Source organism: Nicotiana sylvestris, chromosome 1 (assembly GCF_000393655.2).
Source record: "Nicotiana sylvestris chromosome 1, ASM39365v2, whole genome shotgun sequence".
Taxonomy (NCBI): domain Eukaryota; kingdom Viridiplantae; phylum Streptophyta; class Magnoliopsida; order Solanales; family Solanaceae; genus Nicotiana; species Nicotiana sylvestris.
The window spans coordinates 165,801,607-165,824,643 of NC_091057.1; the positions used below are offsets into that span (position 1 = coordinate 165,801,607).

Genomic DNA, 23,037 nt, shown 5'->3' on the forward strand with positions numbered 1-23,037 from the left:
CGGCTGAAAGATCGCCGCCTTATTTACATCTTGCATTGGCTGAAAGATCGCCACCTTATTTACATTTGCACTAGCTGAAAGATCGCCACCTACTGCATCTCATAGGCTGAAAGATCGCCAAATCATCCAAAGGCATCATTGTTCTGAGGCACCATTTTCATAGCCCGAGAACGCCATGCTATGGCCTGAAGACCCCTCTTATCTTTTGCATACCATTACTCAAAGGCATCATAGTTCAGAGGCATCATTCTCATATCCCGAGAGCACCATTTCATGGCTTATGAATCCTTATTATACGCTTCATGGCCCAGGACGTCATGGTTTGAGGACGTCATCCTAACCGTCCAAAGATAACATTTAATGGTCCGACAAGAACTTGCATCATGTTTAAATTTCCACATAAAACATTGTTCAATTGTAGGTAAACTGGCAAGCAATGTCCGTCTTAGCAGGACCAATCCCGCTTCAGTTCCCGCAGCCTTATTAGACTTTAACCATCCATCCTAACCCAAATATCGCGTCTGTCTTGGAAAATCTCCATCGACATATTCCGCTGACAAAGCCTGGACTACATATGGCCTGATTCTTGTAAGACCAGGGATGTGTAGGAAGCTCAGGAGCCAGAGCTCGGTCAAATTCTTCAAACCATTCCGTTCAGTCAAAATTGGTCATCATATCTTTACTCGATAACTCTTTCATCATTTCCGGGTAAAGAGGGGCAGCTGTTGATACCCAATTTTTCCTGTATGTTTTTTATATACAAAATACCTTCAAAATAGCATATGTATGCATATATAAGCATGTCCAAGTGTTTTATTATTTTTCCAATTTCTAACAAATTTTTAAATCAATTTATCGCCTTATTTTATTAGAAAAACCAATAATTATTTTTCAAATTATCATTTTTGGTAACTCCTTTATTTAATTCTCATATTTATACCAAAATATAGCTAAGGTAAATTTTGCACATTTTTTACAGATTTATTTAGCTTTTTAAAGTTAAATTGCATATAATTGCAATTTTAGCCTATTTTAAGATTTAATTGTGTTTATAATTACAAATTTGATTCAAATATTTTTAATTTAATATTTACATATTATTAATCAATTTAGTACCTTTAATTTATTTCCAGAAATTATTTTACTATTTTTATAAAATAAATAAGGGAAAATGGCTATTTAAATGATACCATCGTTTATTTCTATTTTAGCCTTATTTGAGCCCCAAATGAACCCAATTCCTAATCTCAATTCCCCAACCCATTTTTAATTTGAACCCGCCCCTGACTCGGTTAAATCCTACCCGACCCAGACCCCTCTCATCCTGGCCGTTGATCTCAGAGATCAACGACCTCTATTCACTCTTACCTTTTTTAACCCAAGCGACCACCCTAACCTTCTCATTTCTCACCTACCATCCGCCTCTGAACTCTCAAACTCTCTCGAACATTCCCAAACCCTAACCGCCTCTTACCACCACCTTCACCTTGAAACCCACCGGAATCCATGGCTTCTCAGGCTGTGGGAGTCTTATACTCACCTTCTCTTGCTCCCATGCGCCTGATACCTGAAGATTCGAGGCCTAACCTCAAAGGTTTGCACCCAGACCTCTGTTGATTCAAGGTTCCACGGCCATCTCCGGCTTTACTCCGGCGTACCATGGTGGTTTGAGCCTGATTCCGACCTCTCCGACTCAGATCGGTGACCTTTCAAAGACTTCTAGGGTTCTTTTGAAACCCTAACCCTTTGAGGTTTTCTCCGATTTCCTTAGATCTGTTGTGTATTTGTGCTCTCCTTGAATTTTCAAATGATTTCCCTAACTTTTCTTTCAAAAATTACTTTCAAAACCGCTTCTTTTCCGATCTAGGGTTTTCTGAAAATGTTTAAGTGTTTCTCTGACCTTCTCTCCTTTGTCTTTTATGTTTATTTGCCTCTACTATGTTCTTATATTTAATTCTACCTTGTTTGTTCTTCTACTGAGTTTTTACACTCCGTTCTTGTATGTTCTTCTACTGAGTTTTTACACTCCGTTCTTATATGTTCTTTTACTAAGTTTTATATACTCCATGCTTGTACGTTCTTCTACAATGTTTTCCATACTATGCTCTCATATGCTTTTCTACTGTGTTCTTATATTTTTTGTCTTCTACTATGTTCCATCATATTTCTCCTACTGTATTTTCCTGCTAAGTTCTTAAGTTTCCTTATTTTCCTTCTATTAAGCCCTGTTTAAGTTTCTTCTGAAAAATCTCTTAAGCATATTTCTTTTACTGTTCTTATCAGTGTTTTTCTTTTGAGTGCTTCTACTGTATTCCGAATGTTACTTTGCTATCATGTTTTTCTCATGAGTTTCTATTGATAAAAGAAGCATGCAAGAGGTTTCAACTCTGAAACCTCTGAGCCTGTTTCAAGTACTTGCCTTCTCATCTCTGTACTAAATTCAGTGTGGAAACCCTAGAATTTGGGGGTTCCGCCAAGCTTGATTATGTGATTTGAATGAACTTATGGTTTATTTCAAAACCCCTAACTCTTTCAGACCCATTCCTTGCTTTTATACGACTCTGACCTTTTGCTAAAATTTTCTATACTGGATTTTCTACTGACTTTACAATGACACTACAGTCTTCCTTCATGCTTAACATGTTCGTATGCTCCTTAAATATAATAGACTTCCCTTTAAAATAGCTTCTGAATTTGTGATTAGTTCCTACTTCCCTCTGAATATGGGTCTAATTGATTCCCTTTCCATTATTTGTTGATTTCCTTTAAGTTAAAAACCTTTCTCATCTTTTGACTCGGTTCATTCATTCAAAATCTCAGACCGTTTTGATTTACTGGTTGTTAATTGATCTTCTTACCTTATTCGCACAAACCGTGTATTTCAAAAAACCCGTCCTTAAATAACTTTTATGTACACCCCTAATTGCCTACTTTGCACAAAGTGTTTGATTAATTTCTTTCCTTAATTGGTTTATACCCATTTGAATCTGAATCCCTTAACTAAAGGGAGTCTTGTGTAATTGATTGACAATCAGCTCTTCAATTATTTCTTACCTTATTTCTACTTGGTTTTTACACTATAAAAGGGCACGATCATTCTTCACACGACAGATGACACAATTCACAATCTCTTCTGAACTCTTACTCACATAATAGAACTCTCTCTTCTTGGCTGCACTAAGGTTTTTACCAGACTACTGCATTTTCTCTACTTGTTTCTTTGAAACTGGTATGTCCTAATTTCAAATTTCAGCATCCCCACAATGTGTTTACTTACAGCTTTCTGCATTTATGTCTACTTTACTACTTCTGCAGAGTTAAATACTTAAACTAGCATGTTGATTCCCTTTTGCTTGTTTCTGCTATGAATCCCTATTCCCTATTTCCCTTTATGTGCTTTGAGCTACAGTTTAAGACATGGCAATATACAAGTTATTGTCTATAGATTGAACTTGATCCCTTAGGGGATCCTAACCTCTAACCAATGTGTTCCAGTAGGCTTATGGGTGTGCCAACATCTCCCATTGTTGGGTTATGCCCACTAGCCTGCTTTTTACCTCTTGCAACTCCTCATTCCCTATATCCCCATGTGTGCTGTTTCCTTTTCCCTTTCCCCCTTCAGAATTCTGCACTTACACTCTCTCTTAGTTCCTAAGTTCTGCCCCTCTCTTGTGAGCCTTGCCTTCGGACCTTGAGTTCCCTCTAAACTTGGACACCTGAGGGCTGGCCCTTCCACACTGCACTTTGGATTAATATGGTGATACATTTGGGTGTAAGCACTACCCGGAGTTCTTATGAAACTCTTAGGGAACTCTGACACACCAAAGTGGGAGAAAGGCTTTGAAACATGATCTTTGGAGTTGGTTTACTTCATACTTCAGATAGGAAGTCTGAATCAGGCTCTCCTTGGTTGTAATTTTCAATTTCTGATGTATTTTTCTTCATTTTATTTGGACTGTAATAACTTGTAATAACTTTTGGGGATGGTTAGTGAAAAGGGAAGGGTAACCATGCATGTAAAAGGAGTAGATATCCTGCTCATAGGGAATTTCTGATTTCTGCATATCACAAAGATATCCTGCCTATAGGAATTCTGATATAGATACTATGCCTATAAGGAATTCTACACCCATATAGATATCCTGCCTATAGGTTTCTGATACTTTGCATTCATATGAATATCCTACCTATAGTTAAATTTCTGCATCTCTCATATAGATACCATGCTCATAGTTAACTGGAAATCCGAATCCTGCATATGCATCTGTCACTAGGCAAACCTATTTATAGGGCTTAAACAACTAACTGAATTTAGATATCATGTTCATAGGCTTAAACGAAATACAACATTTAGATGTAATGCCTATAGGATTTCTGCACTCTTGCTATGTCTGTAAAAGTGTTTAAAATCATCAACGCCTAGAAAGCATGCCTATAGGAATTAATAACCAAGTCTGAAGCGTCTCACTTGTCTACAAATCTAAAATCATTTTCTCACGTCTGCGGAATTTATGATCTTTTGTCAAAATTCATCTTTCCTGAATAACTGACAACCTTTTTCTAAAATCAGTATACTTCATCTTTTCTGAAATCAGTAGATATCATGCCTATAGGTTTTTGTCTAACACTTAGGCAAGCCATAGGGCAGTTTATAAACTGAATCAGATTTTATTAACTACAACCAGCAGGCAGGCTTGATTCGGGCTTCTTATCTGAAATATGCAATAAATCAGTCTACCCCAACTGTTAAGTTCACTCAGACCCTATTCAGTACGTGTAAGACATGTTAAACTATATACTTTTCTTTGATTTAAGGAGGTCTGTTTGAGCCCTTTTATCTATTTTATATGCTTCCCTAAACTTGTTATATGTGTTTTGTTTGTCGCCTTAGTATTTTACCTTTTGAAACCACAAATAAACCCAATACCTCCTCCCTCTAGGATTAGTAGTCCCAAGTGCCTCCGGGGCTAATAGGATTGGAGCGGATAATAACATGCAATAACTAAACGAGACCATTCTGCGCTTTAATACCTTAACAGGGTGGGAAGGGTAGATATGGATATGATGACCATGCAATAACATCACGTGTAGCCCCTCACTGAGGAGTGATTACCGGATGTTGTGTGGGGTGATCCATATTATTAATAAACCTAGGACCCCCCCCCCTTTCCTTTGTTTTTTTTTGTTTCTTTTAAATCTTTTTTTTAACTATTTCTTTTAAGAAAATCAACTCTTTTAGTTCCTTTTTCTTACTTTTGTTTATTTATAACCATTACGTGGAAATCCCCTCTTATTTGAAGCCTTTATTTCCCTATGTGTTATTTGCACTTAAGTCATAACAATAGTTTGGTCGGGAACCATACTAGTGGATCCTGAGGGGTGCTTAACACCTTCCCCTTGGGATAATTTCAAGCCCTTGCCCAATCTCTGGTTACTCAAAACAAACCTCTCCTAGTGTCCTAATACACTTTAATCATTAGGTGGCGACTCTTCAACTCAAACCTAATTCCCGAAAGGGAACGAGTTGTCCTCCCAAATGTCACAAACCCGATTTTCGCGAGAAAAAGGGGGCGCGACATATTTCATACTTAGAGGAAAACATATTGCGGAACTGACAGAGCTTATAGGCATGATCTTTAATGCATTATTTCTTGACACTAACAAGTTTGAGTTATTTTCTTAGAAATAGAATATACTTCTAGCATATCACTATGTCAAACATCAAATAACGAAAAGAGGACATATTTATAAGCAGACAAATACTTGTTACTCATATTTTAAAATAAATAAATAAATGTCCAGCCTCAATACTCTTACAGTCATGATTTCTACAAACACGTGAACATGTAAACAGAGAACATAAACTAAAGAGTCAGCCCAAAAATGAATCCTAACTCATGTTTTCTAGTTGAGATAGCTAATGACTTCTGGGTTTTGACCGAGAAAAGAAAGGACAAAAGAAATCAAAGCTTCACAAGTTACTGACCTTTTTAGGTGCAGTGATTAGGGCATCTTCAACGGATAATCGAATCTCCGACCTCAGATCAACTAACTCGAGCAAGTAAAGAACGTTAGAAGCAGCAGGAGCAAGGGTGTTGTTATGGCAAAAAATTCAATAGAGACCGAGAGAAAGAGATGACTTTTTAGAGAGTAATTTCAGAATAGAGGGCGGCGGCTTCCAACCATGGTCTTTGACAGAAGGTAAAAGAGAGTATTTATAGAAGAAAAATAGGGTTCTCCCAACGGTAAATTTGAGCGGGATTTCAAGTACGAATTTCATTTTTTATTTTGAATCTTGGTCAAAGTAGAACGTTTGAAATTGAACGTTGGATGTTTCTTGGATGGATTCTGCAGGCTTCACTACTACTGGATGGATTCTTGGATGGTCAAAGTAGTAGCAGCAGCAGCAGCAGCAGCAGCAGCAGCACTGATAATAGTATTATCTAATGATGATAACAACAACAAAATAATAATAATAAAATAATGATACTAATTAGAAAAAATAGTAAAATAAATATTAATAATAGTAGAAGCGCAAGTAAACAATTTGGTAGAAAAAAGGGACAAAATTGGATGTCAACAGCTGTCCCACTTTGACCGGAGACGATGAAAGAGTTTTCGGGCAAAGAATATTGACTTAGTAACCAATCCGGCCATCAAGGTTGAAATGTAAAAAAAATAATTGCGGCCGAACTCCGATTTCGAGTTGCCTACATATCTCGGGTTTCACGAGAATCAGGCCATATGCAGTTCAAGACTTATGGTACCCTGGAGTAGGACTCAACTATTGATGCAAATCTTAAAATACTGTCCCAGTGTTGAATAATAGAGACACTGGGTATCATGGTTGAAAGAAAGATGTTTGAAATAAGAATTTGATTATGAATTTTGAGAGTTGAGCCGAGCGGAGTTCGAAGTATATCCTTGACCTTTGCTGGAGAGTTTGGTATTCCTCCCCTAACAAATTGCCCCAGTTCACTGCTAAGATATAGTTCCACGTTGCGCTATATTTCCTACAAAGCTTAACACTGCTAAAAATATTCGTTAGGAAATAAGATGCAATATGGCATAAAAGTAATCTTATAAAAATAATATTTAGGCATCGATTCATAAGAAAAGCGAATTTATTGTGCAAACATATAAAAAATATAATTTTATGGTGACATATTTCATGGTCGGCAATGGCACATGAAAATTTAATAAATGCATTTGGCAACGATTTATGAAACATATGTTTCGGCAATGCTTATGCAAGTGGGACCACTCGAGTCGAAATAAATTAAATATCCTTTTGAGAAAGGGTTAACTTCAATATCCTATTTGAGGGTGGATTGACCCAATATATCCTATTTGAGGGTGGATCGACCCGATATATCCTATTTGAGGGTGGATGGACCCGATATATCTTATTTGAGGGCGGATGGACCCGATATATCCTATTTGAGGGCGGATGAGCCCGATATATCCTATTTGAGGGCGGATAGACCCGATATATCCTATTTGAGGGCGGATAAACCCGACATGTCCTATTTGAAGGTGGACAAGCCTGACATGTAGTGCTTTATTTGTAATTACAAAAATTAATATGATGCGGTGTGATGAGCTTGATATGGTACATAAAACTTGATCTGGTGCCAGGGTTATAGTAACAATATTCAAGGAGTGATGCAAAGAGCTTGGTGCAGTAGCGAATATCCTTGGTGCGGAGAGCTTGATGCAGTGCCTTTACAGAAGAAACTATTCAAGGAGCGTGCCAATAATTTGGAAATCTGCATGCTGAAGTTTATTATTAGTAAATTCTTGTACTCAAATAAAACTATGAGTTTCAAAATATAATTTGCGATAACTCAGCTTGATCGCCATGGTGCACTATGTTTCCTGCAAGGCAAATTCGTCAGTAGAGTAGATATTGAAATACAAGGTGTTGTAAAGTAATCTTATTAAATGACACCTTTTGGGCGTCTACTTATACAATGCGGCCTAGTCGGCCAAAATAATTTGATAAAAATATAGCTTTATGCCAATAATGATTTTCAACAATAACATGTAGTTTATAAATGTGCTTTGCAATAATTTATGATAATGATGCCTTTCAGTAATGACATTAAAACCATGACCATCTAGGTCGAAATAAATTAATGGAAAGCATGTGAATATGTGCTAAAGTGTCCTGTTGTTCAGGCGGACAACCTTAATATCCTATTATCAGGTGGATAACCTTATGTCCAATTAATCAGACGGACAGCCTAATGTCCAATTAATCAGGTGGACTACCTCATGTCCTATTATCAGGTGGACAACCTCGTGTCCTATTAATCAGGCGGACTACCTCGTGTCCTATTAATCAGGCAGACTACCTCGTGTCCTATTAATCAGGCAGACTACCTCGTGTCCTATTAATCAGGCGGACTACCTCGTGTCCTATTAATCAGGCGGACTACCTCGTGTCCTATTAATCAGGCGGACTACCTCGTGTCCTATTAATCAGGCGGACTACCTTGTGTCCTATTAATTAGGCGGATGACCTTATGTCCTATGAATCAGGTGGACGACCTCGTGTCCTATTATCAGGCGGACTACCTTATGTCCTATTATCAGGCGGACTACCTTATATCCTATGAATCAGGTGGACGACCTCGTGTCCTATTATCAGGCGGACTACCTTATGTCCTATTAATCAGGTGGACGACCTCGTGTCCTATTATCAGGCGGACTACCTTATATCCTATTAATCAGGCGGACGATCTCGTGTCCTATTAATCAGGCGGACGACCTTTTTGTCCTATTAATAGGTGGATGAACCTAGATGCATGGCTCTTGATTTGCAATTTCAAATATTAGTGCGGTGCAGAAGCTTGGTGTGATGCTTGATTTGTAGTCTTGGAATTCGTAATGCAGTGTAGAGAGCTTGGCATGGTTACTTCGAAGTAATATACATTGATAGTGCAATACAGAGAGCTTGGTGCAATGATTAGCAAATGGTGCGATGCAGAGAACTTGATGAAATTCCTTTGTAGTAGTGAATATTCTTGTTGCAATGTTAAAAATCATTGTATCTTCATACTAAAGTTTTGCTATTAATAAATTCCTGCACTCAAAGAAAAATTATAAGTTTCAAAGTTTGATTTGTGTTGGCTTGGGTTCATCTTTTGCTTTGCATGAATCTTGCAACTTCTAACTTGATGATGTTGAGCTTTGCGATATCGTATTATATTGTTCAAGAATAGCTTAAATATGCCCCTGCAATACTCAAAGAAAATTTATTAGTATAAAAGAAAGTGGTTGCCTTGCATTGAATATCAAAGTTTGGCTTTGAATCTGCAACTTGTTGCCATGGCATTCTGGAATTTGCTATTGCGCTTGTAACAAATATGTAGCTCGAGATTTCATTTTCTGCCTTGTCAAATGATGAGGAACCTTCTGCAAAACCTGCCCTGGTTTTGGCTTTTGGGGTAAATAGGATTTTTATTATGATGAGACCGAACCCATAGGGCTGCCTACGTATCCCCTCTTAAACGGGAATCAGGTCAACACGTAGTTCATTTACAAAAGCAAGGCATGATTATAAAAAATAGCTACTCATATGATGATAGTTGCAAAATAATAATGCCAGCAACGCAAGGTGAACTAGTCTAAATGATGTTTCTTCTTCGGATGCCCAACCACGCTCGGTATATTGCTTGTGCTGCCGCTAATTGCATTTGAGTAATTGTTCCAACTGGTAGGTACACTCGTAGTTTGTTAGCATAAATTAAATTCTGAATCTTATATTTTAATGCTAGGCATTCTTCTGTATCATGACCTTGAGCGTTTGAATGATAAGCACAATACTTTGACGGGTCGAATAATGGATGCGAAGGGTCAAAAATCCTTCCTTTTCTTGGTTGCATAATTCCTGAGGCATTAAATCGAGCGAATATTCTAGGGATTGGTTCACTCAGAGGTGTGAAGTCACGGGGCTTCCTTTTCTTGGATTGGTGAGAAGCGACTTGAGCATGGCGATGTTGATATTGAATACTTTGTTGGCGATGAGGCTGGAGATGCATGTCGTGGGCGATAGAAATGGCATGATTTTGCAAAAGCTGGTGATTCTGATGGCATTCCGGTTGATGCATATTCATGGCAACTGCGGCATTTTGCTTCTCTTTACTTTTCCGATTTTTCAGCATCTCAGGTTGTAAAGCATGATTGAAAGTTTTCATGCTAACCTTTCCTTCTTTGATGCCACTTTCTAGGAAGTCCCCGACTCTAATCAAGTCTGAGAAATTACGCACGTTCGCAGTAGCCAGCTTTGTAGCTAGCTTTTTATAATATATGCCATTTTGAATGTCAATGAAGATTGAGATCAACTCTTTCTCGGATAGCGGAGGGTGCACCTTCGAAGCTTCAACTCTCCACCGGATTGCATAATCCTGAAAAGATTCATGTGCCATTTTATCTATTTTGTACAAGTTATGGATGTCTGGATCAGCTCCAAGGTTGAACTCATATTGCTTTACAAAATCGTGAGCCATATCATCCCACATGTGACATTTGCTAAAATCTTATTTTGTGTACCAAACAAGTGCAGGTCATGATAAGTTTTGAATAAATAATTTCATCTGAATGGACTCATTGTGTCATATGCAAATTAACCTGCTACAATAGTCTTTCAAATGAGCAATGGGATTTCCCTTCCCGTTGAAAGTATTAAACTTTGGCATCTGGTACCCTGGTGGGAGTTTTACATCTAGTTGCAGGCATAAATCTTCATATCGTAGACTTTGGTAATTTCTTGATTGCAATTCTTCTCCAATGGCTTTCTTTAAATCACGGAGTTCTTTATCCAAATCTTTACGGCAAATTTGCTAGATTTCTTTTCCACGTCTCTTATAAGGACATACTGCTAGTTGGTTTTGCTTGCTTTCTTCAAATGGAGTTATGGTTAAGAGAGGCATTATCATGACTTGATTGAGGTTGCAGGTTGATGGAACTTGTGTAGAGATTGCATAAGTAGGAGTTGGGCAAGGAGATATGGTTAAGCAGATATTTCGGTTTGAGATAGAAGTGGAGGTTGTATTTGGAAGAAGGTTAAAAGTGCTTCCCAGATTAACCAACATGTTCCTTGGAGCCATCATTCTGTGATTGCAATTTTCCCATACTGGTATTGAATTCTTCAAAATGGTCTGCCATTATAGCCCTTCATTTATGCAGATACGCAGCCAAAACAATGTTTAATCCTAGGCAACCTTTAAAGGAAAAATAAAACTTTACAAAATAAAAGTAAAGTGTTAGCGTATTTATCATAATCAAATAAATGCACAAATTAATAAAGTGTGTAATTAGATAGATTAATTCATGATATGATTAAGTAGGAGTCCTAAACTGGAAATGATGGCCTAAGTTGCAAAATGGATGGACGAGAATGACTTGTTATCTAGAGGGCTCTAACGCACGAGACTTGTTGACATGGAAGCAGAATGATTTGAAGTTTTGTGAAGGCTAACTTATGTCCAACATCAAAGCTTTAGCTCTATCATAGGTTCTTGTCCTTGCATGGCTTTGAAAATTTCAAAAATTGCCCCAATCTTTAGGAATATTTTTATTATCACTCCATGGTGTGATGTCCCTTTCGAGCATACTCAACCCGCGTGCTAAAAATCTGCCCCAGTTTTTTGCTATAATGAGACTAAGCCTTACATAGGTTGCATGCGCATCCTAAATAAGGGAAGGTGGGTGGAGAATGATAATCTTTCAAATTTTTGTGATCTTGTTAATCATGCTTCTTCTTCATACACATTGTTGGCAGCTTAGAATGCCCTTTCTAGCAAGAAAGAGTGCAGATTTGGAAAAATTAGGCATTACACTCATAAGTGGGAGATGCAGTTGTACGAAATGGAGAGTAGCCTTTTTCGTTGAACGAGTTCTTAATATCAGCTATCACTTCCTTGACGCCATCAATTTCTTGCCCCACTTGCCACTTTTGCTTCAAGCTTAGCAATCTTATCTTGGTATGATTTGGATTTTTTGTACTCAAACTCATCCGCATCTAGGTCAATCATTGTGATTTGGTTGGCCATATTGTCCTTGAACTTGTGTTGCTTTGATGTTCAACTCAAGTCAACTTCTTTTGGAAAAAGGTATATATAGTCACTATGGAGTAGATAAATATTAGGCTAAGGGTAGAATATTTGGGAATGTGTGCCTAAGAAACCGACGAGATCGGGTCTTGTAATATTACAATGTCTAAGAGAGGCCAAAGATGTGTGATTTTGATATTAGAAAATAATTTGTTGATATTTGGATATAGACAAGCTCGGGATCAAAATAATTGATAAAGATATGGTAGTCAATGAAAAGAATCTAAAATCTATATTTTTTTTAGCTTTGAAAAATCGTAAAGTTGTCGAGGCCTGGAATACGGTATCAACCGTTTTGAGACTTATGGGATAGTACATCGACTCATGTGCCAAAACTTAGAATTAATGGGTGCGTAAAGATTAATCTCAACGACCCGAAATAAGACAATGCAAACACTTGAATTGAATAGGTGAAACTTTTTAGAATAATTTGACAATGTAAATTGACCAAATAGTGGCCTTCTATTTCTTGGTAGATTGCGTAAGTTTGGACATTTACCAACTTGGAAATGTGTGTTAGGCACGAAGATTGAAGTTCTAAGAGATATGAAGCTATGAAATTGTAACGACCCGACCGGTCGTTTTGAGATTTTGCACTTCGCTCGCCAGTTCTCAGGCATGACTTGCCTCGTGTGGTGTATTATAACTTATGTAAATCATTGGTGTTAGGTTTCAGGTGAATCAGAATGAATTTCGAAGAACGGTTCTCAGTTTGAAGCCTTAAATTTGAAAGGTTTGACCAAGAGTTGACTTTTTTGTATATGATCTCGGATCGGAATTTTTATGATTTGGTTAGCTCCGTTAGGTGATTTGGGACTTAGGGGCGTGATCGGACTGCATTTTGGAGGTTCGTGGAAGGTTTAGGCTTAAATTGGCAAAATTGAGATTTCGACGTTTTCCGGTTGATAGGTGAGATTTTGATATAGAGGTTGGAATGAAATTCCGGAAGTTGCAGTAGCTTCATTGTGTCATTTGGGATGTGTGTGAAAAATTTTAGGTCATTCGAACGAGATTTGATAGACCTTTTGATCGAAAGCATAATTTAAGAGTTCTTGGGGTTCTTAGGCTTGAATCCTATGTTAAATTGGTGATTGATGTTGTTGTGAGCGTTCCGAAGTTTTGAACAAAGTTTGAACGATGTCATGGGATGTGTTGGTACAATTAGTTTAAAGTTACGGGAGTTCCGGATATGTTCCGGGATGTTTTAGGCCGAAAATCATAGCTGTAGCAAGTCCAGAAGGGTTGCAGGCCTCGAAACCCACCCGCGCGGTCCGCACAAAATGAAGTGCGGCCGCGGTAGGTGTTGTGCGGCCGCGGTGGGAAATATTTCACTGGTCCTACTTCGGAAGCTCATGTCTTTTGATTTACAAGGAATTTTGAGATGATTCAAAAACAAAAATTGTAGCCATTCGTGTCTAGTTCCCAGAGAGGTAAAGATCTTGTAATTTGGACATCTGTAGCGAAAGTTATGGCCAAAATACTAAAGCCTATCACTGCAGAGAAAAGCCTGTGCGGCCGCGGTCATTTTTGTGCGAACCACACTGGTTTTGTGCGGACCGCGGTCAATTTTGTGCGGTCCACGGAGGTGGAAATCTGTGGGGTACTCTATAAATATGAGGTTTGGGGTTTTATTTTATAGTTTGACCTAGAGAGCTCGGATTTTGGCAATTTTTCGAAGGTTTTTCAAGAACTTCATCGGGGTAAGTGATTCTAACTCAGATTTGGCTAGAGTACATGAATCTATCATTGAATTCATCATTTAATTCGTGATTTGGGATGGAATTTGGGGAAAAAAATTGTGGAATCTTCCAAAGATATAACATGATTATTTAAAGGGTCAAATGGTACCGGAATTGGATAATTTTCGTATGGTTAAACTCGTGAGAGTATAAGGATTCTAGTTTTGTGAATTTTATCAAATTCCGAGATATGGGCCCGTGGGTCGGGTTTCACCAATTTCTGAAATTTTGTGGTAATTCGATTGTTTTTGCTTGGGCTTTGTTCCCTTGGCATATTGTGATGTATTCGTTCTGATTTTAGATAGATTCGACGCGCATGGAGGCCGATTTGAGGGGCAAAGGCGTCGCGAGCTAGAGATTTAGCCGATTCGAGGTGAGTAATGATTGTAAATGATGTCATGAGGGTTTGAAACCTCGAATTGCACATCGTAGTGCTATATTGAGGTGAGGCACACGCATGATGGCGAGCGTGGGTCGTGTATTATTGGGGATTGTGACTTGGTCCGTCCCGACTGATGATTTTACCGCATATTTAATAGAAACTTATATGTTATCATCATGATTTGAGTTGATTGCGATATTGGGCTTCGTGCCAACTATTTGAACCCTTCGGGATTTTTATTACTATTTCCTCACTATTTTGACTTATTAATTGAACTCAATCATGTTATTTTCCACTGCTTTACTACTCAGCCATTTTTACTCCGTTTTGAGACTTAAATGATATTTTAAATGATGATTTGGGCTGAGAAATACTGTTTTACTAATGCCTGAGGGGCTTGTGAGTATTTTTTTGACTGAGTAAGGCCGAGAGCCTAGTTGTGAGGAAACACTGATACTGATTTGAGGCCGAGGGCCTGAGATATGTACGCCACGAAGTGGCTTGTTGATATTGTTTATGAGGTCGAGGGCCTGAGATATATATGCCACGAGGTGGCTTGACTGATATGAGGCCGAGGGCCTAGATTTGATGCCACGAGATGGCTTGATATTGCGCCTGGGCCGTAAGGGGCCCCTCCCGGAGTCTGTACACCCCCAGTTAGCGCGGGTACACATTGTGATGTGAGATATAGCCCGAGGGGCTGATATTGTTCTATGTGATAGCCCGAGGGGGTTGTATTGTTCTATGTGATTGCCCGAGGGGCTGGTACATACCATTCTATGTGATTGCTCGAGGGGCTGGTATTATTCTGAAATATTGCCCGAGGGGCAGAGTTATTGACATTGAGCCCGATGGGCGAACCTTTATGTATTTATCTTTCATATTTACCTGTTAAACTATGTTATTTGTGCCCGAGGGGCAGATTTCTGTGCTTATCTGCACTAACTGTTTGGCATTCATTTGCATACTATTAAAAAAGCCATTTTCAAAGAAGTTTAAACTGAGCTAAGACGTTTTAAAGAGATTTTACAGCTTCACTGCTTTCTTACTGGTTTTGGACTGCTGCTATACAGCATCTTGATATGTTTTACGTGATTTCTTGCCTTCAGTCTTTATTTATTATTATTACTCACTGAGTTGGAGTACTCACTTTATTCCCTGCACCTTGTGTGCAAATGCAGGTACTTATACACCCGGTAGCGGGTTTTGGCTGATCGGAGGCAGAGTCATCAGAGTTTAGCAAGGTAGCTGCCGGCATTCGCAGCACTGTTTTTCTCTCTCTTCATTTCAGTAGACTGTATTTGTACACTCCAGGCTTTCAGTTGTATTTATACCCTAGTAGATGCTCGTGACTTGTTACAACCCGGTTAGGGCTGTGTTGGGTTGTATATCCGCTACTCATTATCATTAATTCATGATTAGACTGCTTTTATATTTGTTTAACTGTTTTTAAAAAAAAAAGAATTGGGTTTAATTGGTTGGCCTTGTCTTCATGAGAGGCGCCATCACGACCGGTGTTCGGGGTTAGGGTCGTGACAGAAACGAATATTGGAGATACAAGATTACGCCGGAATTGGAAAACTTAAGAAAGAATTGAAAATTATGTAAGGAAAGAGTGGCAATATTTTTTTAAAAAATATGTAACTACATTTTTTAGAAAAGAACGCGAATAAAATCAACTCGCGAAATTAGATGGGAAAAATATTTTCTAATTATGAAATATTTCGCAAGTTTTTTTAAGAAGTAGGAATGATATCTTGCTATAGGGAGTGAGATGCTCATTGTTGTCTAAATAAAATTCTTAATGCTAGTTTAAGGCACGAATATCGATGAATTTTCATGACAACCGAACTTATTGAAGTGTTTGCGGGCAGAAATGCCTTATAAATAATAGAAGATCATGCCCAAAGACTAAAAAGGTATATTAATTAGACTCTAAAAATTGGAGTGGACCTAAGAGAAATTTGGGCCTAAGTAAATACCTAAATGGTGCTCTAGAGTCGTTAAAGAGCGCTAAGCGCAGAATGATTGGTGATTATTATTATTATTATTAATTCAAAAAAAATAATATAAAAATAAATAACAAAAATATATGAACAAATAAAGTATATATTAGCAAGTTGGATAGTCTATTATTTTTCCTTCCGAAAAACAACAAATGATGTTAGTAAAAATAATAAAGTCAAGTAAGCAAATAAGCAAGCAAGCATGTTACAAATTTCAAAGTATAAAACATAATTGCGCTTCCTAATATGTAAGGGATTTCTTTGTGTTAGAGGTAGGTCTAACGTGTATTTGAAAGATAAATATGTCATTATGTATCATCCCATTGATGTAAAATAATTAAATATTTCTATTTTTTGAAAAACAATAAATAGTAAAGTATAACTGCTTAAACCTTTTCTTTTTGGTCAAAAGGAAGTATATTTCATCAACAGATTAAAAGAAAGTAAAATATATTTTGTCATATCTAAACTTTACGTTGATTGTGTAATTTGAAATTTTTCATATATATAAAAAAGTTAGCCATGCTCCTTTAATTAGAATTTAATTAATTTAGAGCAAATGGTCCACATAATTGGCATGTTCACCCTTCAAATAATGCACATATACGCGATAAGGTGTCACTTGGGGTTGAAACCCCACTTGGACATTTAGGTGAGGTCAACTAATGGGTTTAATACACCTCGGGTATTAAATCACCTAAGGTTAAAATGATGCATGCTCTTAAAAAGGTTTTGGTTTAGTAGCTCTATCTTAGGCTAACTAAGAATGAGTTTTTCTAGACTAGTCCTCTCCCAAGCGGACAACTTGAGAGTGGAAAGCCCGTGACTGTTGACTACACCGCTGATCGACTTACCCACGAAATTTCCCCTAAAAGGTATCTTTTGAAAAGTGCACGGCCACAAACTACGTAACCGCTAGGTGTGTGCATAGTGTGAGTATTCCAAAAGTGGAGGAAGTGAAACGGGATGACAATTTGTATGAAGCAATAAGAATGAACAATTAATATAAGGCAGTTTATCACGTAAAGATAATTCAAATAAGCATCATAAACAATCATAAACACACAAATCGATTTTATTATTAACCTAAGCTTGTTATGGCTTAGAACCTAGTATCCTCAGCAGAGTCGTCATGCTGTTATACCCCACTTTAACACGGGTCAAATTAGAGTATAACATATTGGTAATTCTGAGGTTTAATTAATTAAGAGAGTCGCCACCTAATTATTTTAAAGGTGAATTAGGACACCTATTTACTAAATAATAGTTAAAATTAATTCTATTTTTACGATTTGCTTAACCTTAAGATTATGGATAAGGGTTCTAATTAATCCTATAGGGAAGGTTATTGAGACACCATATATAATCCATGAATTACGATTAACCGACCAAACTTAAGTTAATTAAGACTAAGGTATATATATAAGTACATCATTTAGGTATTGGGTATCTAAAGAAAGTTGCTTGTAATTAATATATGCACATGTTACTTAAAATAGTAATTTGTAAAAATAACTTAACAATAAGTTGAAATTTAAAAAAAAAAAAAAAAACAAGTGAACTGGATTAGCCAAGGCCTCTTTATAAGTGTTGTAAAAACTTATAATTGAGCGTCAATATTTAAATGATCAAAATGGGACAAGACCAGTAAGTAAGTTAGCCGAGTAACTATCTATATTTTAAAAGTAAATTTTAAAATAATGATGTTCTTTTCTTGTAAAAAGAAATATGTGTGAAATTGCTTGGCAAAATGTAGCTTCAAAGATGATAATAAGAATCTATTTTCAAAGATAGACTAAGAGAGTTGGTAAAAATTGTTTTGCATATACACTTCTAACAGTACTTAGCTTATTCTTTTGAAACCCGTTTTGACTTCTTATAAGAAAAAAAGTGTCTGAAGCATAGTGTTAAGCTTCCTAGAAAATGAATACTCTAATGGTTAATAAGAAAAGAAAGTTATTAGATTATCGATCTTAGATTCCCCATTCTAATTACCGTATCCTATGTGATATAAGTATATAAAGAACCTAAATAATTAAATCCAAACTTGAGATAAAACCCAAAACACAAGCAAATTAACAATCACAAAAGTTAGATAAAATGGATGACAAAAGAATTAAAAGAAGAACGCCATAGGCGCCCCCAAGCGTTTCACTTGTTTTCTTGCTATTTGGTGCATTTTAAGAGAGACGGTGTAGGATGTGATGACTCCATGCTCGGATAGTGTTGAGTCTCTATGAGAATCCACTGCCAGAGTCTTGAATTAGACTCCATTTTCTCCATGTGCATATGCAAAGACAAACAAGAAATAAGAATTAGAAAATGAAATCTGATTCTTTATACTACATAAGAGATAAATAAAGAAGTAAAGACTCGTAATATAACTCATCCCATAAAAGTTTATAAGATGAAATACTCCACATAAAACTATTTTCCTTAAGAAGAATAATAGATTTTTGTTCTATAGCTGTAACATCAAGCTCTTAAACGATCAAACTCTATGTCATGAAAATATTATAACTAAGTTACAGCATCTATATAATACTATTCAATTACAAAAGTCAATCCGCCATTTTTGTTTAGAAATCGCAACAATGGACCAATAAGCCAAATACCCATTCTTCTTATCCAGAAGCAGATTCAATATTTCAAGAACTTCGAACATGACGTCTATCACAAAGATGACACTCAAGTGTATCCAATTACTAACCTTTACATATAAATCAATTTAAACCCATATACAAGATATTTAGTATACATGTATTTTAAGATAACTAACGTGTAAGAAGGAATTATCGGAGTCATAGATAAGGTTATCTAGTATCGCAAAGGCAAAAACACATTTAAGGTTTAAATAATTCATACTTAGAGGAAAATATATTGCGGAACTGACGGAGCTTATAGGCATGATCTTTAATGCTTTATTTCTTGACACTAACAAGTTTGAGTTATTTTCTTAGAAATAGAATATACTTCTAGCATATCACTATGTCAAGCATCAAAGAACGAAAAGAGGACATATTTATAAGCAGACAAATACTTGTTACTCATATTTTAAAATAAATAAATAAATAAATGTCCATCCTCAATACTCTTACAGTTATGATTTCTACAAACACGTGAACATGTAAACAGATAACAGAAACTAAAGAGCCAACCTAAAAATGAATCCTAACTCATGTTTTCTAGTTGAGATAGCTAATGACTTCTGGGCATTGACCGAGAAAAGAAAGGACAAAAGAAATCAAAGCTTCACAAGTTACTGACCTTTTTAGGTGCAGTGACTGGGGCGTCTTCAACGGATAATCGAATCTCCGACTTCGGATCAACTAACTCGAGCAAGCAAAGAATGTTAGAAGCAACAGGAGCAAGGGTGTTGTTATGGCAAAAAAATCAATAGAGACCGAGAGAAAGAGATGAGTTTTTAGAGAGTAATTTCAGAACAGAGGGCGGCGGCTTCCAACCATGGTCTTTGATAGAAGGTAAAAGAGCGGTAAATTTGAGCGGGATTTCAAGTACGATTTCATTTTTTATTTTGAACCTTGGTCAAAGTAGAACGTTTGAAATTGAACGTTGGATGTTTCTTGGATGGATTCTGCAGGCTTCACGTGATTTGATCAAAATGGCGTGATTCATTTCAGTCCTTACACGGATTGGCGAGGCTGCAGTATTTTGCACAAAAATGATGTGACATTTGTCTGCTTGAAGGATGTAAGAGCTTGGAAGTTTTCTGAAAATGGAGAAAGGGACAAGGAAAGGGGTCAGTAGCGTTAGGGAAGAGAGGGAGATCCCTAATTTAGTTCTTGGGCTGCAGAAAAGTGTTAAGTGGGTTGCTGAACTGATTTGTTATTTTTAGGCAATTTGGATTGGGCTTTGAGTGGGCTGGACATGAGGTGGTCTTTTTCTTTCTTTCATTTAGTTTCTTGGGTTTCTGAATAGCAAAACACTATCATAAGTTAATTAAAGTATTTAGAAGCCTTAACAAGATTATAATTTATACTAACTTAATAAAATAGTTATGAAATACTACAAAATAACTATTGCATGAAATGTCTAATAATTTATAAAGTACGGGACGACGGAAATGTTATTATTTATCCTAAATAAATAAATTTTATTTTCGCAAAAATAACAATAAGATATAGTTAGAAAAATAATAATGATGACAATGATGATAACGACAATTATTTTCGCAAAAATAACAATAAGATATAGTTAGAAAAATAATAATGATGACAATGATGATAACGACAATAATAATAATAATAATAATAATAATAATAATAATAATAATAATAATAATATAAAGAAGAATATCAATAGTAATGATAGTCATAATAATAATAATGATAATAATACTAATAGTAATTGTGATATAATAATAATAATAATAATAATAATAATAATAATAATAATAATAATAATAATAATAATAATAATAGTAGCAGCAATAGTAGCAATGTAGCATCAATGACAATAGTATTATCTAATGATGATAACAACAACAAAATAATAATAAAATAACGATACTAATTAGAAAAAATAGTAAAATAAATATTTACACATTATTAATAATATTAGAAGCTCAAGTAAACAATTTGGAAGAAAAGAGGGACAAAATTGGATGTCAACAAGTATGTCCTAGTTAATTTTCAAGCATCAACAACAACATGTTTCTTTTAGTTGTTCCAATTTCTTACCCTCTTGCCTGCTTCTGCTTATGTTTCTGCAATCAAGTTGTATTATTAGCATGCTGTAATAATTTCCCATTCCCCTTAGATCAATGCTTCCCCTATGTGTGCACTTGTTGACTTATGATTCCCAAAACCTCTTGACCCCTTTGTGTAACTACTGATTCTGTGTAGTTTGAGTTTTATTACTACTGCTTTCAAATCACCCTTATCACTTACTATTTTCAACCCAGTTTTAAATAAATCTTTGTATTCTGCACTTCCACTATATTTTTAGAACCTAGGTTTTTCCCCTCTTGTGTGAGCCTTGCTTTGGGACCCTTGAGCTCATCCTGAACTTGGACACATAAGGGCTGGCCCTTCCACACTGCACTCATCTCTATCTGGATATGCAAACATGGGTGTAAGCGTTACCCGGGGTCCCTTGAGACCCTTAGGAAACTTTCACAGATTCAGGTCTGAGAGGCTTTGAAACAAGTGGCATTTGAGGTGGTTTATTCCATAACTCATAGGGGAAGTCAGAATCAGGCTTCCTATGGTTGTAACTTCTTATTTTACACTTTTCTGATGTAATTCAGTATTTGGTATGTAATAATTTGTAACAAATATTAGGAGTTGGCTAGTGAAAAGGGGTGGGGTAATTATGCATGTTTTAGCTATTAGGAGGGTAGAAAACATGCCTATAGATCTATTCTATTTTAATTCAAGTTCTGCATGCTTTATTTCCACGCAGATAAAGATCATGCCTATAGGAATTTCGCTTTAAACAAATAAATCATGTCTACTTCACTGCATGTTCCATGCTTATAGGATCAAAATCAGTCGTTAACACTTAGATACCATGCCTATAAGAATTGAAATCAGCTATAATAGAGATCATGCCTATAGGATCTAAAACTAGTATAGTTAAAATCAGTTTGACTCGTACTGTTCTGAATCAGTTTAAACAACCTACTCCTTTTATTAATACGGTCTAGAAAGCATGCCTATATGATCCAAATCGCCTGTTTAAATTAACCATTGCTCTGCTGCATTCTTAATCAGCGATAGATATCATGCTTATAGGACATCACCAATATATACTTAGGCAAGTCTTAGGTAATTGCTTAATAAAACTGGATTTGCCTTTGTTTAATTAGCAACTGCTACAACCAGCAGGCAGGCCTGATTCGGACTTCTTATCTGAGTTATGTAATAAATATGGTCTGCTTCAACAATTAAAACATCCTGCCCTAGTACTTTAAATTCTGACCCGAACTGTGTTTAAGTCATGCCATTTATGTACATTATCTGTGGAGGTATATATGAGCCTCTTATTTGTTTATATGTTTCCCCTAATATGCAGTCCTACGTGTTTTGTATGTCGCCTTAGCCTTTTTACCTTTAAAACCCAAGAGTCAGCCTAAAACCCTCCCTCTTATAGGAATAGTAGTCCTAAATTCCTCCGGGACTGATAGGAATGGGACGGGTAATAGCATGCAATAGAGGTCGAGACCAATCCGCGTTTTAATACTTTAACGGGGTGGGAAGGGTAGATACGGATATGATGACCGGTGTGCTAATACCACGTGTATCTCCTCTTCTAAGGAGTGTCATACTGGGTATCGCATTGATGTGATCCATATTGTAAATAAACTTAGGACCCCCCTCCTCCCTTTTATATTCTCAAGTGTTTGTAGAGTTGTAACTCCTTTTCAAAATTCGCCTTTTAATAATTGTTTTTCAAACTCTTATGTGTTCAAACTTAAATCCTCTACTATTTGAGCCTATATTTGTCTATCTGCTAATTGTACAATTAACAAAAATTGTCTGGCCGGGAACCACACTAGTGGATCCTAAGGGGTGCCTAACACCTTCCCCTTAGAATAATTTCAAGCTCTTACCCGGTCTTTGGTTATCAAACAAACTTAGAAATGAACCTTATAGGTGTCTTAATGCACCTTAAATCATTAGATGACGACTCTCCAAATGCAAACCCAGTTCCCAAAAGGAATGAGTTGTCCTACCCCAAAAATGTCATAAACTCGATTTTCCGATGCAAAGAGGGGAAAAGGGGACGCGACAGCATGGCGATCCCCTTTGGGATGTTTAGGCTTTTAC

General features: G+C 36.6%; 1 long non-coding RNA gene across 1 annotated transcript; it reads right to left on the bottom strand.

The window, feature by feature from the left end:
- Window positions 1-18,293: 18,293 nt before the first annotated feature.
- Window positions 18,294-19,679, bottom strand: LOC104233231 (uncharacterized). Its single transcript, XR_712556.2, has 2 exons — window positions 19,514-19,679; window positions 18,294-18,523 (listed from the first exon to the last, which is right to left on the bottom strand). It is a non-coding gene; the product is annotated as an uncharacterized lncRNA (long non-coding RNA).
- Between the last annotated feature and the right edge of the window lie 3,358 nt (window positions 19,680-23,037).